A 15,924-nucleotide genomic window follows, 5' to 3' on the forward strand; every position below is an offset into this window, starting at 1 on the left:
CAACTTTATTCCTGGTAAAGAGTTGGAAACAAACTGTCCATTGACAGGTGGGTGGATAACAATTCATGGTAAATTTAAACAATGGAATAGTCGTCAGCAATGAAAATGAACTAATTACAGATACAGAAAACAATATGATTGAATTTCAGAGACATTATGTTGAGCAAAAGAAGCTAGGTGCAAATGACTATACACTGTATGATCAATTTATTTAAACTTCAGAACAAATACAACTAATCTATAATGATAGAAATCAAATCACTTTTGTGATGTGGAGGGAGGAAGTAGGATTGACTGCAAAGGGAACTTTCTCCTGAGATAAAAATGTCCCATTTCTTCATTGGGGTGATGATTACATGATTCTAGACATTTATTAAAAATCGTAAAAACATAGAATTAATACAAATCAAGAACAGGAATCTATGGCAGTTAAAATCTTCATAGCAAGATGAAAAATTCTTTATTGTCTGACTCCTTTGTGTGTGTGTGTGTATAATTATTGGAACTACAAACCCCCTGTAAAACTAAATTTTCAAAAGAATTTGAAAAGCACTTCTGTGAAAAATGTACAGATAAACAACAATGTAATAATGCTTATCTGGGCTACCAAAATCATTTGCTAACAATATTCATGAAGTTTTGATGCCATATAGATTTAGTAAGTATATTAAATCTATACTAAAATGGAAACAGTCTCTTCCTTTAAGCATTTAGAGTTCAGTAGTATGTACTTACATGGAGGCTAAAGGCAAATCATCTTTGATGCAAATCTGCCATGTTGGCTTCTGACTAACTCCAGTTCCAGAAATGCCTCTAAGATTTCTATTTTATCACTGTTTCTTGTGTACTTAACATAAATCCTACCCTTAGGTCAAAACAACCTTGACAATAAATCCTGCCCTTGGGCAGATTCACGTACCATTTTTGCTTTTCCTTCAGGTGTCAACTTCGGTTATCCTACACATTCCTTCCCTGTGGTTTATAAAACCTGGATCTGGGGGATAATGGCACTGGGATCCATCATCTTGTCTCACAGCTGCCCGAAACACAGACATGGTTTCTGTTCATAAGTTTCCATTAGATGTTACTTTCTGAAAAATTGGATTTGTCAGCCTCTTTCTTTGGTCTCTCAGTTTCCTTGGACTTTGGGAAGAGGTTTGCATAGACTTGCTTACTGCAGAACAACCTGAAGAATTATAATATAAATAATTACATCAAAATCTCCTCAAGCTTAAATGATAAAACATCATTTAAATACCATGTCATTTAATTTTTTAAATTAAAAATTTCAGAAGAGGAGGAAATAACCTGTTATTTAAAAATTATTGAGCGTTTTTATCTATATTTTCCATATTTCCAATATGCTATATATCTGATAGTTTCAAAGAGGTCAAGTGCATTCAAAACTTCCAAAAATGAAAAGTGGTTTTATATCAGATGATATTATTTTAGAATGTGCTTCTTTCAGGAAAACGGGCAAGCCCAAGCACGGCCATTATCCAGCACATTTGATTTCATTTTGGAACACTTTATTTTAAAAATTTTCCATAATTTGCTTAATACATTACATGAAACAATTATTTTTTATTTCTAAATAGCCTTACATACATATATCAGATAATTTACCAGGATCAGACATAATTCTTAACACTGTATTTCAAATGTAGTTACAGCTCCCTCATATTTTTGTGTGCAATTACAAATTCTGACACGCAGGGAAACTTTGAAATAAGTCGTGTGAATATATGGAAGCATAAAAGGAGAGATTTAAATATCACTATGATATGCCAGGAAGGAAATATGACACAACACTGTTAATACAGTCTGAGAGTTCAGACAACATGCTGAGTGACTTTCCTTTCTTTATGAGTATCTGTCAACAGACATTCAGAACACTGATCATGCTCTCCATGCAGATTTAAGGCTCAACAAAATTGAAGAATAAATCAGCAGTATGCCTTGTGTGTGCTTTTTGAAAACAAAACTGCCTACGAAAGTCAGTTTAGAGTTATTTATAATGTTTTGGCTCTCACTTTTCCCTCAGTAACCTTACTCAGAGGATGACTTTTAATACAGCTTACTGTAATCACACACATGTTAAAATGAGAACACTAGCTCAATAAGCTTAAGGCTTCTTTAGAATCTTAACATTTATAAAATTCTCTGTAAATAGTAACTATAAAAATGTATTTTTTTTTCTGAATTCGTTTATCTTGGGTGAAATAGTGTAACTACTTCATCTTTTCCTAAAAATAATGGTTTGTAGATAGTAATACAAATAATATCCATTTACAAAGCTAATTTTGTTTTCTGCAAGCTAATGCCCACTAATAAGAAACTAGGTTTACTGTCATTGTTATCATCCATATGATCTTGTTGGTGATTTTCCTAAAGATTGAGTTTATCAAATTTTTTGGGAAAAAATAATCCCCTTTTACATCTTAACATAATAATCTTGTTTTATGTAACCTTATTTTTTTCAACCATTGTCTTCTTGAAAAGGAGTATTTGAAAATGGTTGTATATTAATATGTAAAATATAAGATTTTCCTAACAAAAAAATTAAAAACATATGCATCACTTCATAGTGTTAGTTATTTGGAATTGAGAGGTGGATGAGGAGAGGACTGAGAAAGACAGGTTGTTGAAGTGAGCCTCCAGTAATTTCACATCACGGCCAGTGTTACAAACTATATCACAAAAGTCTGGATAGATTATCTAATTTTTTTTTTGAGATGGAGTTTTGCTCTTGTTGCCCAGGCTGGAGTGCACTGGCGCAATCTTGGCTCACTGCAACCTCTGCCTCCTGGGTTCAAGCGATTCTCCTGCCTCAGCCTCCCGAGTAGCTGGGATTACAGGTGTGCGCCACCACACCTGGCTAATTTTTGTATTTTTAGTAGAGACGGGGTTTCACCATGTTGGCCAGGCTGGTCTCAAAACTCCCGACCTCAGGTGATATGCCTGCCTCGGCCTCCCAAAGTGCTTTGATTACAGGTGTGAGCCCCCACACCCGGCCAGATTATCTAAAATTTTCAAATGTGCAAGACAAGGAGAAAAAATAATTTTATCGTTAAATTAACAAAGCAAAAAATCAAGTTACTGTCCACTAAATACCAAGCATAAAATAATTTTAAAATCAAATCTATCTACCACTATGATAAGGTCAATTACATAGTTACATACAGGCAAATATATTAAATGTTAAAATAAGTGTTAAATTTCTAACCTATCATCATCTCTTTCCTAATTTTTTCCTAGTCTGACTGTACCAGTGTGTACCATTATGATTGCCTTCGGTGTGCTCAAAATAGCATTAACTAAGTTAATAGTTTAAGAATTTTCATGCAGAGAAATACCTGAAATTAAATGCCAATACTTAATGTCATCTATTTTCTTTCTTTTTTTTTTTTTTTTGAAATGGAGTTTCTTTTTTTTTTTTGAGATGTTGTCCAGGCTGGAGTGCAAGGGCACAATCTCAGCTCACCATCACCTCTGCATCCCAGTTTCAAGCGATTCTCCTGCCTCAACCTCCTGAGTAGCTGGGATTACAGGCATGCACCACCATGCCAAGCTAATTTTGTATTTTTAGTAGAGACAGGATTTCTCCATGTTGGTCTGGCTGTTCTCGAACTCCTGACCTCAGGTGATCCACATGCCTTGGCCTCCCAAAGTGCTGGGATTACAAGCATGAGCCACTGTACCCAGCCAATGTCATCTATTTTCAATTCTCCATCTAGATTTTAGACTTGAAAAAAAAAAAGCCAAAGGAATATATAGGAAAGTGATCTGGTCTGAAAATTCAGGAAGCTAGAGCAACTCCTAGAATGGTGGTCTAGCTTCCTGAATTTCCAGTCCAGATCACTTTCCCTGTATATTTGAAATTAATCAACAGAAAAATGAGGAAGGAGGCAATGATGTCTTAGAAATCATTCAGACAATGTGACTTTGACTAAGCCCCAGGTGTTTTTCTTCTCTTCAGTCAATTAGAATAACAAGAGACATTAAGACTTTATAGAACAGCGCATTTTCATGTGTTATAAAATCAATCATTAATTGTATTAGTTTGTTTTCACACTGCTGATAAAGACACAGCCGAAACTGGGTAATTTACAAGGAAAGAGGTTTAATTGCCTCACAGTTCCACGTGGCTGTAGAGGCCTCACAATTATGGTGGAAGGTGAATGAGGAGCAAAGTCATGTCTCACATGGCAGCATGCAAGACAGCATGAGAGCCAAGTGAAAGGGGAAACCCCTTATAAAACCATCAGATCCCGTGAGACTTATTCATTACCATGAGAACAGTATGGGGGAAACTGCCCCCATGATTCAATTATCTTCCACCAGGTGCCTCCCACAACATAGGGTAATTATGAGAGCTACAGTTCAAGAAGAGATTTAGACAAGGACACAGCCAAACCATATCATCACCCCCCGGCCCCACCCAAATCTCATGTCCTCACATTTCAAAACCAATCATGTCTTTCCAACACTCCCCCGAAGTCTTAACTCATTTCAGCATTAATTCAAAAATCCACAGTCCAAAGGCTCATCTGAGATAAGTCAAGTCCCTTCTGCCTATGAGTCTGTAAAGTCAAAAGCACATTAGTTACTTCCTAGATACAATGGAAGTATAGGCATTGGATAAACACACCCATTTTAAATGGGAGAAATTGGCCAAAATAAAGGAGCTAAAGGCCCCATGCAAGTCCTAAATACAACAGGGCAGTCAAACCTTAAAGCTTTGAAATGATCTCCTTTGATTCCATGTCTCACATCCAGGTCACTCTGATGCAAGAGGTGAGTTCCCATAGTCTTGGGCAGCTCTGCCCCTATGGCTTTGCAGGGTGCAGCCCTCCTCCTGGCTGCTTTCATGGGCTGGTGTTGTGTCTGTGGCTCTTGCAGGCACACAGTGCAAGGTGTTGGTAGATTTACCATTCTGGTGTGTGGAGGATGGTGGCCCTTTTCTTACAACTCCACTAGGTAGTGCCTCACTGGGGACTCTGTGTGGAGTCTTGCACCCCACATTTCCCTTTCACACCGCACTAGCAGAGGTTCTCCATGAAGGTCCTGTCCCTCCAGCACATCTCTGCTTGGACTTCCAGGCATTTCCATAAATCCTCTAAATCTAGGTGGAGGTTCCCAAACCTCAATTCTTGACTTCTGTGCAAGTGAAGGCCCAACTCCACGTGTAAGCCACCAAGGCTTGGGTCTTGCATCCTCTGAAGCAATGGCCTGAGCTCCATGTTGGCCTCTTTTAGGCACAGGTGGGATGCAGGGCACCAAGTCCCAAGACTGCACAAAGCAGCAAGGCCCTGGGCCCAGCCCATAAAACCATTTTTTCCTCCTAGGCCTCCTGGCTTGTGATTGGAGGGGCTGCCATGAAGACCTCTGACATGTCCTGGAGATATTTTTCCTGTTGTCTTGGCGACTAACATTTGGCTCCTCATTACTTTTGCAAATTTCTGCAGCCAGCTTGAATTTCTTCCCAGAAAATGGGTTTTTCTTTTCTATTGCCTCATCAGGCTGCAAATTTTCTGATCTTTTATGCTCTGCTTCCCTTTTAAACATAAGTTCCTATTTCAAACCATATCTTTGTGAATACATAAAACTGAATGCTTTTAACAGTACTTAGGTCACTTCTTGAATGCTTTGCTGCTCAGAAATTTCTTCTGCCAGATGCCCTAAATCATTTCTCTCAAGTTAAAAGTTCCACAAATCTCTAGGGCAGAGGCAAAGTGACACTAGTCTCTTTGATAAAACATAGCAAGAGTCACCTTTGCTCCAGATCCCAACAAGTTACTCATCTCCATCTGAGACCATCTCAGCCTGGACTTCATTGTCCATATCACTATCAGCAGTTTGGTCAAAGACATTTAACAAGTTTCTAGGAGTTCCAAACTTTCCCACATTTTCCTGTGTTTCTCTGAGCCCTCCAAACTGTTCCAACCTCTGCCTGTTACACAGTTCCAAAGTCACTTCCATATTTTTGGATATCTTTACAGCAGTGCCCCACTCCCACTGCTTAGTCTGTTTTACACTGCTAATACACCGTATTAGTCTGTTTTTACACTGCTGATAAAGACATACCTGAGACTGGGTAATTTATAAAGGAAAGAGGTTTAATTGACCCACAGTTCCACACAACTAGGGAGGCCTTGCAATTATGGCAGAAGGTGAATAAGGAGCAAGGTCACATTTTACATGGCAGCAGTCAGGAAAGCATGAGAACCAAGTGAAAGAGGAAACCCCTTCTAAAACCATCAGATCTCATGAGACTTATTCACTACTGTGAGAACAGTATGGGAGAAACCACCCCCATGATTCAATTGTCTCTCACTGGGTCCCTCCCACAACATGTGGGAATTATGGGAGCTACAATGCAAGATGGGATTTGGGTGGGGACACAGCCAAACCATATCATTAATTAAAGTATGCCCACATTTAGACCATCTCAGAAAGATTCTGGCTACCATGCATGTAGACAGTTGGTCCTTTACTCTGATACCAGGATAAAAGTGAACTTCAAGCTGACAAACTAAGCCAACTATCCAGATATTTTGGCAAAAATTAGATTACTGTTGATTTTTGTTTTTTTTTTTTTGTTTTCTTTTGTTTTTATGTTACTGTTGTGACTCACAGCTGTAAAACAGAGAGTAGATAGCCTAGCTACTTTTATTTACGAAGATGTGGACTTGGGCACCTAAAACACTATGCATTAAGGGTACCCTTGTAAACATTTGATGCTTAAAGACAGCAATAAATTACAGTAATGAAAGTGAAATAAATAGGCTAATGAAGGCAAACATGGAACTTTTAAATTATTTTAGAAAATGTTTTTAATTTGTTTGAATTCAACCTAAAAGTATCTAAATTCTGTTTAGATCATTGAAATATAGGCACTGTTATACAGTTATTTTTCATATGTTTGCCTGAAGTATGTTTATTTTGTTGTATTTGCCCCTTGAAGAGTATTTTAATGCCAATGCAAATTGTTTTCACATTAACCCAGTGGAATTCACCTTCAAATCCCAGTGCTTTCTAGGAGAGCACTGATAAATGAAAATCAATTCTGTTCCACTTTATAAAGTGGTATTCTTTTGTTACTCACATTTCCTATTAAGTACAAAAACATACAAGCTGCAGGGCAATGAAAATTATCCTTTTGCTTCTTCTGCACAGTGGAAACATTCTTAGATTGACTATATTAACATTTTGTTTTCTGATTTTATGTTCAAATTCTTCATCTCTGGTATATAACTGCTCATCAAATTTTGAGGATTTCCTTTGCGTTGAAATCTTAGTTATTTATTGATGTTTTCTTCTTCGCTAATTAACATAAGCCCTCAGAGCTCTCTAAGCTCAAATTTACTTTACAGTGAACTAAAAATTTCCCACTTTTTACTTTAGAAATAGGCATTTTAAGTGTCAAATGAAAATATGACCTATTATTCTAAAATAGATGTTTTAGAGAGAATCTAGACAACCATCAAAAATTCTCCCACAGAGGTGGAAATGAGACAAATTAAACCTTCACTGAGATGAAACCCAGGAGACTTAGCCTGTCTACAGAAACCAAATAGAGGCATAAGAGATTTATGAGGAAAACTGTTACATTAATATGAGTGAAATGCTTTGGGGGCTGTCTTCTTGATCTGGTTTTAATCATTCCAAATCCATACCTGGATTTCTTTTCTACAAATGTAACAAACATATGTCCCTGTTTGATCATAATTCAGTAGAAAGTCAGACTTGACATCCCTGTTTCTCAAGCTTCTTGGTGTTAGGGGAATTAAAATGTTAAACACTTGCAAGGTTTGAGATGAGGTAAACCCCCAGCTCTCTTGCTGCATTCTTTTTCTTAGCATGGGAAAAACAAGTCACTGGTAGTTATGTCATATCTTGTGAACCTTTCTCTACTGTTCTCTCTAGTCTGTTTGTTTTATTTGTCAGTGTTTTCCTGTTGTCCTTGAATTTGTTGCTATAGCTATCTGTAAAGATTTATTTGCACAAGATTGAGAGCTTAAGGGAACACATATTATGAATTCAACTACGGGACTAACTTCAGTGCAAGAAGATGCAAGAAAACATACTTAAGCCCGTATTTAAGGAATTTTATGAAGTTACTTTTGCTGGATGTAAGGGTTAGGCTGAAATGTCATGAAGAAAGCATTATATGACAGTGGGATTTTATGCAAAGATCCAAGAATATTTAAATTCTGACCCAACCAGTCCTCCTATCCTACCTGCCGGGCAAAAAAGAAATCTGTGTTTGTTTGTGATTGTGTGTGTATATATATGTATATACACATACATACACACATTTCTTTATATATATTCTATATATACACATAGAATATATACCTATATTAACATATATACACACACATACATATTTACACACACATATTCCTACATTCAAGCTCATACACACGTACATATATACATACATATATAGTTTATATGTGTACACATACATATATTCATACATATATAGTTTATATGTGTACACATACATATATTTTATTTATATATATATATATATACACACACACATACATATATATGCATAGAAAATAATTGAAAACAGAGTCAAGTAAACCTTTACATTAATTGGTGATTTGGTCACAAGGCCCAATATAGAACTTCTATACAGTGGTGTTTTTATTTTCTCTATAAATGTTCAAACAAAAGACAGCAAATACTTCCTTTAATGTCCAGACTAAAATTTTGGATTGTACCATTCCAATAGTTAAAGGAGTCAATTCAAAGCACAACAAAACAGTCAACATATATGGGCACATGTCCAAGAATGCAGGCAGTGTTATTCACATGCATGCTTAAGAAAGAAAGAAAATCTTTTCTTAATATCTGTTGGAGATCTACTCAACTCACTCAGTCTTCTCAGGCTAGAATGATAGGCCTGGGCTTAGATACTATATGAGACAAAAAAGGAAAATCAAAACAGAGAGATACATGTCTGTCTCCTTAATCTTTTGGAACACTCTTACCTGTACTTAACTATAATTGTTGCAGCAGGAGAGATTTTGCTTTGCATCTAGCTTTAAACAGAGCTTTAAGTCCTCCTCTGTAAAATGGTTTTGGTTCTATGAAAATTTATAACCTGATATGGTCTGAATGTCTCCCAAAATCCATATGTTGAAACTTAATCACCAGTGTGACAGTATTAAGAAGTTGGGCCTTTAGGAGGTGATTAACTTATTGATGTAGAGCAAAGCCCTCATGGAAGGGATTGGGGCCTTTATAAAAGGCTTAAGGAAATGAGTTCTTTCCCTTTTGCTCTTCCACCTCCACCATGTGAGAACACAGCATTTATCTCCTCTGAAGCATGCAGCAACACGGTTGAGAGTGTAGCTCTCACCCGACACTAAACCTGCCAGTGCCTTAATCTTGGACTTCTCAGCCTTCGGAACTGTGAGAAATAAAATTTTTTTCTATAGATATTACACAGTCTCAGGTATTTTGTTACAGCAGCACAAAAGAGTAAGACGTATTTCAATAGACAAATGTGGAATTTGCTTTTTAGTGTTATCTGTGTAAGCAGAGTGGACGGAAATATCAAGTGTTTTCTGAGACCCTGGGCCAGATCTATTGGTAAAGCAAAATTCAGTGAACTGGGCTTCTCTGGCCAATTGAAGATCTATAAAAGGGTAAAAATAACAAGGTGTAGGGCTATGTCACTTGGATGTGACGGTCAGTGTGAAAGTTTTTTCTGCCTTCCACCATATCTCTCCTTTCCTCCCTCCCTCCCTACTTTCCTTCCTCCCTTCCTTCTCTTGTAGTATTACCATACCCTCTCCCATAGAAAGGGAAAGAATGAATTGCAGGCCTGCTACTACTTATTGCCTTTCCAATCAATAACTCTCACATTGTGATAATCACAATTGTGAAATCAGTGAATCTTATGTGAAACCATTTGTGAATGGATAATTCTATAGTCAGAAGAAGTGACTTTTCTCAATTCTCATAGCTTCCTCAGATAAAGATTAGGTAAGCTTAGGATTTTTATTGTTTGTACATTACTAATTTAAATATGTATTGAGCACCTACTTGGGGTCTGACACATTTGAAGATTTCTTTTTTATTTCTTCACCTTTTTTTTTTTTTTGAGACAGGGTCTTGCTCTATCACCCAAGCTGGAGTGCAGTAGCAGAATCTCAGCTCACTGCAACCTTGCTTCCCAGGTTCAAATGACCCTCCTACCTCGCCCTCCCAAATGGCTAGGACTACAGGCATGAACCACAAAGCCTGGCTATTTTTTTTAGTTTTTTTTTCAGAGATGGAGCTTTGCCATGTTGCCTAGGCTGGTCTCGAACTCTTCCGCTCAATCTGCCTGCTTTGGCCTCCCATAGTGCTGGGATTACAGGTGTAAGCCACCATGCCTGACCTAAAGATATCCTACTTTCTGATATACATGAAATTATGAATGAAATGGAAATTATGAGATTCAAAGAGTTAGGGATAGATCAATCACAATGCTAGTGCCAGAGATTTTCTTGCTGCATGTTACAAATACTAATTCATTTAATTTTTACACACATGCACCCACACACATGCGTGTATATGAACACAAGAAAGAGACTGGTTCTATTATTTATTCCACTTTGTAGAACAATAAATGAGAGTGTAGAATCCATAAATATCTCGCCCAGTGTCACACAACTAGTAAGTGATGGAGCTGTAATTTGAGCAGTCTGTCTTTACTGTCTCAGCGCTTAATTATTATGCTGCACTTGACTGATATTCATGCATTAAGGTCAGCTATATGTAAGAAGTTTTACCTAATTGGAAGAGGTTAATAATACAATTTTTAATAAGAAGAATAGATGAGTAAACAAGAGAGGGACCGAGATAAACAGAGAAATCCAGGTACTTAAATCCCTTTTATATGGTAATTTCTGCTTGTGGCTGGCCCACCTGACTAGGTATTATACACTGTTCTACTCATGTAGAACCAAAAGCCCAGACAGGTTTAGATTTGAAAGTTTAGTCAAGACTTGACATCTTTTCAACCCCAGTGCTTCAATATTAAATTCCTTTGAAATGAAAACAGTTTCGACATTAGGCCTACAAAAGATAAGAACAATCTTGCAAAGAGAATTTAAATGAAAGAAAGTCTTAGGAAATTGCTGTTTCTTGACTGAAACCATCATCTTTCATTCAGTCTAGCTAGATAGCATCTTTTTTAGTGATGACACAATAACAGTTTATCTTTTCTCTGAAATCTGCAGGAATAAAGTTAGGCATTTTATTTTATTTTATTTTTTTGCAGAAGCCCTGGCTCAGAAATGTTCATTTCCTCTTGATTAAAAAAAAAAAGAGATAAAAGAATAAAAGTTTGTTTATATCTTCTCAATTTGTAACAAGACTTAACTTTTTACCTCAACTTATCCTAACAAGTAACCTAAAGCAATTTCCCAAGCCTTGTGTGTATTTTAGATTTTATTGGTGCAAAGTAATTGTTGAATCCCCAAATCAAGTCTTCTTCGATCTGTGGATAAGAGAGGTATTTTAGATTTAAAAAAATCAACTTATAGAATTATTTTAATTATAATTTTAAAGAGGTCCATTTGAACTCAGCAGATACTAGCATTTATGATTTGAGACGTGTCTGATGATTCGCAAAACATGTCTGGTCTGCCTTCTGGAGCAGTAGCTATTGAAAATTATCCAATTAAAATGGGAGCTGGGGAAGTGAAACGCTTGGGTTATACAGAACACCTAGTATTCTGAATAAATGATTGATTTCTCCAGAAAAGACTATAGTATGATTAAAAAACCAGCTTTATTAAAACACTATGTATTATTTCTTAATACTTTTTATTTATTATTTATTAATTAGTTTGTTAACTACTTAGTGCATGTGCTGCTGAATTTGAGTGGCTGTGTATTATAGTAATATTTTAGAGAACAAAGAATAAACTGTGATTAAGGCAAAGTGCACATTTTCAATTTTTGTTTACCCCAGATTGTCACTTAAAATCAAATGTTATCAATATTTGATTATTCCTTCCTAACACATCATAAAGTTGTGTATCTCTATGCCTCTGCGCATGTTCCTCCAACAAGGATTACAATAGCAGACACATCTGGAACTAACCCAAATCCCCTTTACCTGGCTGGGGTGCAGTCATCCCCAGCTGCTGCTAGGCCTGAAACTAATGCCTTACACCTGAGGTTTTCTCCAAAGAATTGTCTTGGCTATTCCAAGATGCCAGGAGAGTTTATTCTCAAAAGTCCTCAGTGTATGTGCCAAGGCTAGACTTTACTGGAGACCCCATGTTTCAGGAGCTCCTTTCCCTTCTGTATTCTGCTCCCCTGTCTTACAGGGTTTCCTGGGGAGCTCTTCATTAATAAATCATATGTACTTGAATCTTTGCCTTAAGCTGTGCTTCCAGAGAACCTGATCTAAGACAGTTACCATTCCCATCCTTTTCCACTGTATACTAAGACAATTACCATTCCCATCCTTTTCCACTGTATAATTTGCTATTACTCTGCAAAGTCCAGCTCATTTGTATTTTCTTTAAAGTTTTTTCTGTATATTTCCTCCACCCTAATATCCCTAGCAAAACTAATGTTTTCCCTCTGGTTTTTTTTTTTTTTTTTTTTTTTTTTTTTTTTTTTTTTTTTTGAGATGGAGTCTCTCTGTTGCCCAGGCTGGAGTGCAGTGGCGCAATCTCGGCTCACTGCAACCTCCACCTCCCGGGTTCACGCCATTCTCCTGCCTCAACCTCCCGAGTAACTGGGACTACAGGCGCCTGCCACCACGCCTGGCTAATTTTTTGTATTTTCAGTAGAGACGGGGTTTCACCGTGTTAACTAGGATGGTCTCGATCTCCTGACCTCGTGATCCGCCCGCCTCGGCCTCCCAAAGCGCTGGGATTACAGGCAGGAGCCACCATGCCCGGCCTTCCCTCTGTTTCTTAATGGAACATATGACACTTATATTAAGCACTTTTATTATGTATTTATCCCATATTATTTATTACATACCTACTACATGTCACATACTATTTTAGACATGTCAGTAAGACATGCAAGGTCCTGCTCTCTTGAGCTTACATTCTCGTGAAGGGAGACATAATAAATACAAGCAAATTATTGTGGAAGATACATGTAGACAAGAATAAATGCAATAATGCAAACAAAGGAAGTACAATAAAAAGTGGAAAGTTCCTTAGACCGAGTGTTCAGAGAAATGCTGTATGAAGGGCTCAAATAATACATTATTCTAATGTAAAGCTAAGAGCTTCTCAAGATCATAACGTATGTGTGTTTTGCACAAGGAAAGGCATAACACCTTAAAAAATGCTTGACTTGAACTACAACACACTATTGTTCTTGAATGGATTTCCTCAAAATAGTGTTCTGATTCTTTTTCTTTGAAAATTTGTTCTTTGGTTCAATGATGCTCTAACAATGGTACATTGAGACTTTCTCTTCAAAAGGGTATCTAATTAAGAATCCACGAATTATCCTTATTGAATTTTCAGTGAAATATTCATAAAGACTGAGGAAAAGAAGCAAAGATTACAACTTGGTAAGGCAAGTCTTCCAGGTAAGAAATTAGCAAATTCTGATATATTTGATTTTAAAAAAAAGTCCACAGAATTGAATACAGAAATATTGGGGGAAATACATGCATATTTTAACTTAAAAAGGAGTGCAGTCCCACCAATAAGTAGGGAGACTTTCCAGTTCATGGTATTGCTTGCCATGGCTCAGAGTTCTAAGGTTTGTACCAATCGGAAATGGGAGTTTCTGTCCCACCAATAGATAGGTTTGTTTAATGGAGAGAGTCAATTCCACTGCTCTTATCAACCCACATCAGACTTGTAAAACTCTCATTCACATTTCTGATAAAAAGCCAAATTAAAAGTAAATATTAAAAATTTAGCTTTCTTAAAGCCAATAATAACCCTTTAAAAGATAATTTAAATAAGAATTGCATATGCAGCAATGACATAAGCATAAAAAAGAGAAAGGAATAAGCTTAACAGCAAAAATTAGGGGTACATAGTCTTTAAAGTTTACAAAAAATATAATGTTAGATAAATACATATACAGAGTTTCTAGATCAGAAAATGGAGTACCATTATGTGTCGCTTAATGACAGGAATACGTTCTAAGAAATTTTGTCTATGTGCATACATTATAAAGTGTACTTACATGAGTCTAGATGGGGTAACCTACTACACACATAGGCTATATGGTATAGCCTATTGCTCCTAGGCTGTAATCTCTACAGCCTGCTACTATATTAAATACTATAGACAATTGTAATGCAATGGTATTTATATATCTAAACACACAAAAGGTAGGTAAAAATATGGTATAAAAGGTTAAAAAGTGGTATATCTGCATAGGGCACTTAACATAAATGGAGCTTGCAGAACTGGAAGTTGTTCTGGTTGTCAGTGAATGAGTGGTGAGAGAATGTGAAGGCCTAGGACATTACTATACACTATTGTAGGCTTTATAAACACTGTATACTTTGGCTACATTAAATTTATTTTTAATTTCTTTCTTCAATTAAAAATATTAAAGAATTTCATTTTTTATATTCTTATTGTAAAAATTTTTTTTCTACTTTTTTTTTTTTAACTTTTTAAACTTTTGGTTAAAAACTTAGACACAAACAAATAAAATTAGCCTAGACCTACACTGGGTCAAGATCATCAATATTACTGTCTTCTACCTCCGTATTTTGTTCCCCTAGAAGGTCTTCAGGGGCAATAACAAACATGGAACTGTCATCTTGTATGACAATAATGCCTTCTTCTAGAATGCCTCCGGAAGAACCTGCATGAGGCTGTTTTTTATAAGGAGGACCACACTCTAAATTAATGATAAAAAGTATAGGATAACAAATATACAAACCAGTAACATAGTAGTTTGTTACCATTGTCAAGTATTATGTACTTTACATAATTGTACATGGTATACTTTTATAAGACTGGCAGCAAAGTAGGACTGTTAACACCAGCATCACCACAAACATATGTGCAACATGTTGCATTATTATGATAGCTGCAACAGTCACTAAGCGATAGGAATTTTTCAGCTCCACTACAATCTTACAGGGTCACTATAGTATATGCGGTCTGTCATTGACCAATACGTTCTGAATGTGGCATATGACTGTGCTTTAAAGATGTCTCTTTCCCTAAATTTGTTTACAATTTAAGGTAATGTCACTGTCCTTCAAAAAGGAAACAAAATAGAGTTTCTTGTAAACAAAAGTTAAAAAAAAATCAACAATCCTGAACTAAAAAAAAAAAATTCTTCAGGCAGAAGGAAAATGATGCCAGAAGAATTGCCTTTGCACAAGAAATGAGGAGTGCTAAGAATGGTAAATATATAGGCAGATATAAAAGACATTGTTATTTAAAACATCTTTAATTGGTAATCAATTGTTTAACAAATATAATAGCCATATATTTTGGAGTTTCTGACTTTTGCAGAACCAGTGTTATGACCACACTATCTACAGAATGGTGAGGAAAATTTAAGTACACTCTGGTAAGGTACTTGTATTATATATGAAGTATTATAATATTATTTGAAAGCAGGCTGTGAAAAGTTAAAGATACTTATTGAAAGAGTGGAAACAACTACCAGCCCAATAAAACAGAGGTATAGCTCTTAAGTCAAAGTAGGAGATGAAGAAAATAAGAGGAAAAAGAAACAAAGAACAGGTGGGACAAACAGAAACAAATCTTGAGGTAGATTAAAAACCCGCATTATCAAAAATTATATCTAGGCACTGACACTAAAAAAGGCATGAATTGTTGGATTGGATTAAAAAGCAAGGACTAATTATATGGTGACTGTAAGAAATTCATTTTAAATATGAAGACACAAAGAAGTTAAAAGTAAGAAGATTTAAAAAGAAATTCGATG

Source organism: Pongo abelii, chromosome 9 (genome assembly GCF_028885655.2).
Source record: "Pongo abelii isolate AG06213 chromosome 9, NHGRI_mPonAbe1-v2.0_pri, whole genome shotgun sequence".
In the NCBI taxonomy this organism is placed as follows: Eukaryota; Metazoa; Chordata; class Mammalia; order Primates; family Hominidae; genus Pongo; species Pongo abelii.